The 7,500-nt window shown below is 42.2% G+C and overlaps 1 protein-coding gene across 1 annotated transcript in view; it reads left to right on the top strand.

Moving 5' to 3' along the window:
• The window catches only part of LOC115190070 (dorsal-ventral patterning tolloid-like protein 1), a gene marked incomplete at its 3' end in the record, with an annotated part of 44,635 nt that overhangs the window by 34,407 nt on the left and 2,728 nt on the right, over positions 1–7,500 (top strand). The gene's annotated exons all lie outside the window — the stretch shown is intronic.

Below are 7,500 nucleotides of genomic sequence, written 5' to 3'. Positions count from 1 at the left end.
ACTGTATCAGAGTAGGAGGGATTAACCGCGGGTCTAGGATCAGGGGGACTGTATCAGAGCGTTTCAGAGCAGGAGGGATTAACCGCGGGTCTAGGATCAGGGGGACTGTATCAGAGCGTCTCAGAGTAGGAGGGATTAACCGCGGGTCTAGGATCAGGGGGACTGTATCAGAGCGTTTCAGAGCAGGAGGGATTAACCGCGGGTCTAGGATCAGGGGGACTGTATCAGAGCGTCTCAGAGTAGGAGGGATTAACCGCGGGTCTAGGATCAGGCACTGTATCAGAGCGTCTCAGAGTGTCTCAGAGTAGGAGGGATTAACCGCAGGTCTAGGATCAGGCACTGTATCAGAGTAGGAGGGATTAACCGCGGGTCTAGGATCAGGGGGACTTTATCAGAGTAGGAGGGATTAACCGCGGGTCTAGGATCAGGCACTGTATCAGAGTAGGAGGGATTAACCGCGGGTCTAGGATCAGGGGGACTGTCTCAGAGTAGGAGGGATTAACCGCGGGTCTAGGATCAGGGGGACTGTATCAGAGCGTCTCAGAGTCGGAGGGATTAACCGTGGGTCTAGGATCAGGGGGACTGCATCAGAGCGTCTCAGAGTAGGAGGGATTATTTAGGATCTCCGATCAGCTTCCACTCACTACAAAACTGATCCTATATCAACACTGCTACTCTGAATCAGACCAGCCTGTCCGGGACAATGTTAACCTCTCTGAATATGATACCTGATCCTATATCAACACTGCTACTCTGAATCAGACCAGCCTGTCCGGGACAACGTTAACCTCTCTGAATATGATACCTGATCCTAGACCAGCCTGTCCGGGACAACGTTAAGCTCTCTGAATATGATACCTGATCCTATATCAACACTGCTACTCTGAATCAGACCAGCTTGTCCGGGACAGCGTTAACCTCTCTGAATATGATACCTGATCCTATATCAGCTTTAAGGGCCAACGTTAACCTCTCTGAATATGATACCTGATCCTATATCAGCGTTAAGGGACAACGTTAACCTCTCTGAATATGATACCTGATCCTAGATCAGCATTAAGGGCCACCATCTTCCTCCTTCCTCCTAGTGGTATAGATCACAGGTATAGAGACAGTAACTGGGTGCTGGGTGCTGTTTTGGGGGGCGTGACAAGCCTAATGTCTTCCCCAGGGAAACAAGGTTCCTTCTGAGAACAGAAAATGTACCCACCACTGAACAGCTAGTGACTGGGTTACTGTCTCTGTGGTATTGTTGATGAACAGCTAGTGACTGGGTTACTGTCTCTGTGGTATTGTTGATGAACAGCTAGTGACTGGGTTACTGTCTCTGTGGTATTGTTGATGAACAGCTAGTGACTGGGTTACTGTCTCTGTGGTATTGTTGATGAACAGCTAGTGACTGGGTTACTGTCTCTGTGGTGTTGTTGATGAACAGCTAGTGACTGGGTTACTGTCTCTGTGGTGTTGTTGATGAACAGCTAGTGACTGGGTTACTGTCTCTGTGGTATTGTTGATGAACAGCTAGTGACTGGGTTACTGTCTCTGTGGTGTTGTTGATGAACAGCTAGTGACTGGGTTACTGTCTCTGTGGTATTGTTGATGAACAGCTAGTGACTGGGTTACTGTCTCTGTGGTGTTGTTGATGAACAGCTAGTGACTGGGTTACTGTCTCTGTGGTATTGTTGATGAACAGCTAGTGACTGGGTTACTGTCTCTGTGGTGTTGTTGATGAACAGCTAGTGACTGGGTTACTGTCTCTGTGGTATTGTTGATGAACAGCTAGTGACTGGGTTACTGTCTCTGTGGTGTTGTTGATGAACAGCTAGTGACTGGGTTACTGTCTCTGTGGTGTTGTTGATGAACAGCTAGTGACTGGGTTACTGTCTCTGTGGTGTTGTTGATGAACAGCTAGTGACTGGGTTACTGTCTCTGTGGTATTGTTGATGAACAGCTAGTGACTGGGTTACTGTCTCTGTGGTGTTGTTGATGAACAGCTAGTGACTGGGTTACTGTCTCTGTGGTGTTGTTGATGAACAGCTAGTGACTGGGTTACTGTCTCTGTGGTATTGTTGATGAACAGCTAGTGACTGGGTTACTGTCTCTGTGGTGTTGTTGATGAACAGCTAGTGACTGGGTTACTGTCTCAGTGTCTCTGTGGTGTTGTTGATGAACAGCTAGTGACTGGGTTACTGTCTCTGTGGTATTGTTGATGAACAGCTAGTGACTGGGTTACTGTCTCTGTGGTGTTGTTGATGAACAGCTAGTGACTGGGTTACTGTCTCTGTGGTATTGTTGATGAACAGCTAGTGACTGGGTTACTGTCTCTGTGGTATTGTTGATGAACAGCTAGTGACTGGGTTACTGTCTCTGTGGTATTGTTGATGAACAGCTAGTGACTGGGTTACTGTCTCTGTGGTAATGTTGATGAACAATTATTGTTTTCTGGGTCTCTATGTTTTTGGTTGGACAGGTTTCTCAATTTCTTTCTTAGGTTTCTTCATTCTTCATCAAACCATTTGTCATCGTTGTACATTTTTTAAAAGTTTTCTGCTTGAAATTCTGTCGACAATGGTTTGATGAGATGGTCCTACTTAAATTTACTTTCTTAGGTACAGTACTTAGAACAGTTACTCAACCGTAACGTTGATTGTTAGAGATGCTACTTTGTCTTCTTCACCTCGTGTTGAGATTCAAAGTTTCAACCATTTAAGACATGTAACTCTCGCCTCACGTTTTCTGGTCTGGAAGGTGAGGTTATCTTCTTCACCTCGTGTTGAGATTCAAAGTTTCAACCATTTAAGACATGCAACTCTCGCCTCACGTTTCCTGGTCTGGTAGGTCAGGTTATCTTCTTCACCTCGTGTTGAGGTTGAGAGCTTCAGAGTTTCTAACCATTTCAACGTGTGGACCACAGTCTCACGTCTTCTGGTATTATATGTTAATTCTTACCCAGTCCTTTTAGCACTTTGGTCAAAAAGGGCGGTTCCATCACACTGACAAGCTCTGTGACCTCATTCCGGGTGTGGCTACTTAATGACTCCAAAAAATCACATTCCTATCTTAACAAAAATACTTTCATCAATTTACATATCACATAGACAATAGGGGGGAGAGAGGGGGAGAGAGAGAGAGAGAGGGGGGAGAGAGAGAGAGGGGGGAGAGAGAGACTTAATGTGCAAAAGGATATGATTAGAAGTTCTCTCTTGACTCCAAAAAATCACATTCCTATCTTATTAACAAAAAAATACTTTCATCAATTTTCATATCACATAGACAAAGTATTGGATGGAAACTTCACAGCTTGAGGGGATTTAAATCCTAAGTAACAGTGTTTGGTTCATTCAGATTTTAATTAATAACATCACATAATGAAACAAAACAAACTTCAACCAGATGATGTCATGGAGACTGGACTGTCTGCTGCTAACTGAGGCTAACGCAGGCTAACTGAGGCTAATGTAGGCTAACTGAGGCTAACGCAGGCTAACTGATGCTAACGGAGGCTAACTGCTAATGAAAAGCAATATGACATGATTATTCTTGATGTCCCCTCGTTGACCATTTCCCACATTCAGATGTTAGAAATATCGTTCCAAAGTTCACTTTTTTGGACGTAAAGAGTTTTTGGCAAAAGTCTCTCTCTCTAGACAAAGACATTCCGATCCTAATACTGAAAGGTAGAGAGAGAAAGTTACCCCCCTCTAGAGATTTACAGCAGGGTGTGAAGGGTGACCATCCAGCAGCTCTTCCCTCTCCTCTCTGTGGGAGAGAGAGAGAGACCTGGTTACTGACACCCCCCATCAGTCTGACCTGCCCACTCTGATCCTCACAGGACAGTCATGACAGTAGCCTTAAAACCTCCCTGGGCAAACGTCCCACCTAGTCAACAGCCAGTGGAATCGTGTGGCGCGAAATACAAATACCTCATAAATGCTATAACTTCAATTTCTCAAACATATGACTATTATACACCATTTTAAAGACAAGACTCTCAACCTCTTATGGCTAGGGGGCAGTATTTTCACGGCTGGATAAAAAACGTACCCGATTTAATCTGATTATTAGTCCTGCCCAGAAACTAGAATATGCATATAATTATTAGCTTTGGATAGAAAACACTCCAAAGTTTCTAAAACTGTTTGAATGGTGTCTGTGAGTATAACAGAACTCATTTGGCAGGCAAAAACCTGAGAGATTCCTTTACAGGAAGTGGCCTGTCTGACCATTTATTTGCTTTCTTTGACATCTCTTCCAAAAACTAAGGATCTCTGCTGTTACGTGACACTTCCCACGGCTCCAATGGGCTCTCAGAGCCCGGGAAAAACCTGAATGACGTAATTCAAAGCCCTGGCTGAAACACACGAGCTCTTTTGCTAAGTGGTCTATCAGAGGACAAAGGGCTTAGGCTCGAGCACTGCCCGCCCCCGCCTTTCTGTTTTTCCCTCTGTTTACAGACACGCAGATTCCCGGTCGGAATATTATCGCTTTTCTACGAGATAAATTGCATAAAAATTGATTTTAAACAGCGGTTGACATGCTTCGAAGTACGGTAATGGAATATTTAGAAATGTTTTGTAACGTTATGCGCCATGCGCACGACCGTGATTTACCATTCTGATAGTGTCTAGAACGCACTAACAAAACGTCGCTGATGGAACATAACGATGGATTATTTGGGACCAAACCTACATTTGTTATTGAAGTAGAAGTCCTGGGAGTGCATTCTGACGAAGAACAGGAAAGGTAAGACCATTTTTCCTATAGTAAATGTGATTTTGGTGAAGGCTAAACTTGCCGGGTGTCTAAATAGCTAGCCCGTGATGGCTGGGCTATGTACTTAGAATATTGCAAAATGTGCTTCATCCGAAAAGCTATTTTAAAATCGGACATATCGAGTGCATAGAGGAGTTCTGTATCTATAATTCTTAAAATAATTGTTATGCTTTTTGTGAACGTTTATCGTGAGTAATTTAGTAATTTAGTAAATTGTTAGTAAATTCACCGGAAGTTTGCGGGGGGTATGCTAGTTCTGAACGTCACATGCTAATGTAAAAAGCTGTTTTTTGATATAAATATGAACTTGATTGAACAGACATGCATGTATTGTATAACATAATGTCCTAGGTGTGTCATCTGATGAAGATCATCAAAGGTTAGTGCTGCATTTAGCTGTCTTCTGGGTTTTTGTGACATTATATGCTAGCTTGAAAAATGGGTGTCTGATTATTTCTGGCTGGGTACTCTGCTGACATAATCTAATGTTTTGCTTTCGTTGTAAAGCCTTTTTGAAATCGGACAGTGTGGTTAGATTAACGAGAGTCTTGTCTTTAAATAGCTGTAAAATAGTCATATGTTTGAAAAATGGAAGTTTTCGGATTTTAGAGGAATTTGTATTTCGCGCCACGCCCATCATTGGATATTGGAGCAGACGTTCCGCTAGCGGAACATCTAGATGTAAGAGGTCTAACCACACTGTCCGATTTCAAAAAGGTTTTACAGCGAAAGCAAAACATTAGATTATGTCAGGAGAGTACCCTGCCAAAAATAATCACACAGCCATTTTCAAAGCATGCATATATGTCACAAAAACCAAAACCACAGCTAAATGCAGCACTAACCTTTGATGATCTTCATCAGATGACACTCCTAGGACATTGTGTTATACAATACATGCATGTTTTGTTCAATCAAGTTCATATTTATATCAAAAACCAGCTTTTATATTAGCATGTGATGTTCAGAACTAGCAACTAGCATACCCACCGCAAACTTCCGGTGAATTTACTTAATTACTCACGAATAACGTTTACAAAATACATAACAATTATTTTAAGAATTATAGATACAGAACTCCTTTATGCAATCGCGGTGTCAGATTTTAAAATAGCTTTTCGGTGAAAGTACATTTTGCAATATTCTGAGTAGATAGCCCGGCCATCACGGCTAGCTAATTTGACACCCACCAAGTTTGGCCCTCACCAAACTCAGATTTACTATAAGAAAAATCGGATTACCTTTGCTGTTCTTCGTCAGAATGCACTCCCAGGACTTCTACTTCAACAACAAATGTTGTTTTGGTTCCAAATAATCCATAGTTATATTGAAATAGCTCCGTTTTGTTCGTGCGTTGAGGTCAGTATCCGAAGGGTGACGCGCGGGCGCATTTCGTGACCAAAAATTTCAAAATATTCCATTACTGTACTTCGAAGCATGTCAAACGCTGTTTAAAATCAATTTTTATGCGATTTTTCTCGTAAAATAGCGATAATATTCAAACCGGGCGACGTTCTATTCGTTCAAAGAGAGAAAGATAAACATGGAGTTGTCTCGTGGACGCGCATCTCCAGTGTCATTGTTCCCTGCCTGACCACTCACAAAAACTCCTGCTGTTTTTCGCCCAGAGACTGCAGAGACGTCATTCCACTTTCTGGCACCTTCTGAGAGCCAATGGAAGCCTTAGAAAATGTCACGTTACAGCAGAGATGCTGTATTATTGATAGAGATGCCCTAGAAGTAGAACGAATTTTCAGACAGGGCACTTCCTGCATGGAATCTTCTCAGGTTTAGCCTGCCATATGAGTTCTGTTATACTCACACCATTCAAACAGTTTTAGAAACTTTAGGGTGTTTTCTATCCACATCTACTAATTATATGCATATTCTCATTTCTGGGTAAGAGTAGTAACCAGTTTAAATCGGGTACGTTTTTTATCCGGCCGTGAAAATACTGCCCCCTAGCCCCAACAGGTTCTTAGCATTCCGCCTTAACTTAGCATTCAGTCCTTAACTTAGCATTCAGCTTTAACTTAGCATTCAGTCCTTAACTTAGCATTCAGTCCTTAACTTAGCATTCAGCCTCAACTTAGCATTCAGTCCTTAACTTAGCGTTCAGTCCTTAACTTAGCATTCAGTCCTTAACTTAGCATTCAGTCCTTAACTTAGCATTCAGCCTCAACTTAGCATTCAGTCCTTAACTTAGCATTCAGTCCTTAACTTAGCATTCAGTCCTTAACTTAGCATTCAGCTTTAACTTAGCATTCAGTCCTTAACTTAGCATTCAGCTTTAACTTAGCATTCAGTCCTTAACTTAGCATTCAGCCTCAACTTAGCATTCAGTCCTTAACTTAGCATTCAGTCCTTAACTTAGCATTCAGTCCTTAACTTAGCATTCAGTCCTTAACTTAGCATTCAGCTTTAACTTAGCATTCAGTCCTTAACTTAGCATTCAGTCCTTAACTTAGCATTCAGCCTTAACTTAACTTAGCATTCAGTCCTTATGAAGTAAAATATATCATTGTAATGTATTTTTCTTCTTGGTTTAAAAAGTAGCTTCAGACTAAACATGACTCACTCAGTTCCAGGTTGGATGGTGTTTTCAGGTTTCTGTTGTTTTGTTTGCCAGAGCATTTGCTGTGTAGCTTGGAAATATAATGGAAATATGATGGAAATATGGAAATGATCCTCAATAGGTTCTACAGCTGCACCATCGAGAGCATCCTG

This window comes from Salmo trutta, unplaced genomic scaffold, assembly GCF_901001165.1.
Source record: "Salmo trutta unplaced genomic scaffold, fSalTru1.1, whole genome shotgun sequence".
Lineage (NCBI taxonomy): Eukaryota > Metazoa > Chordata > Actinopteri > Salmoniformes > Salmonidae > Salmo > Salmo trutta.
Note: the sequence above shows the minus strand (reverse complement) of the source record. Positions and strands in the feature narration are given on the sequence as shown.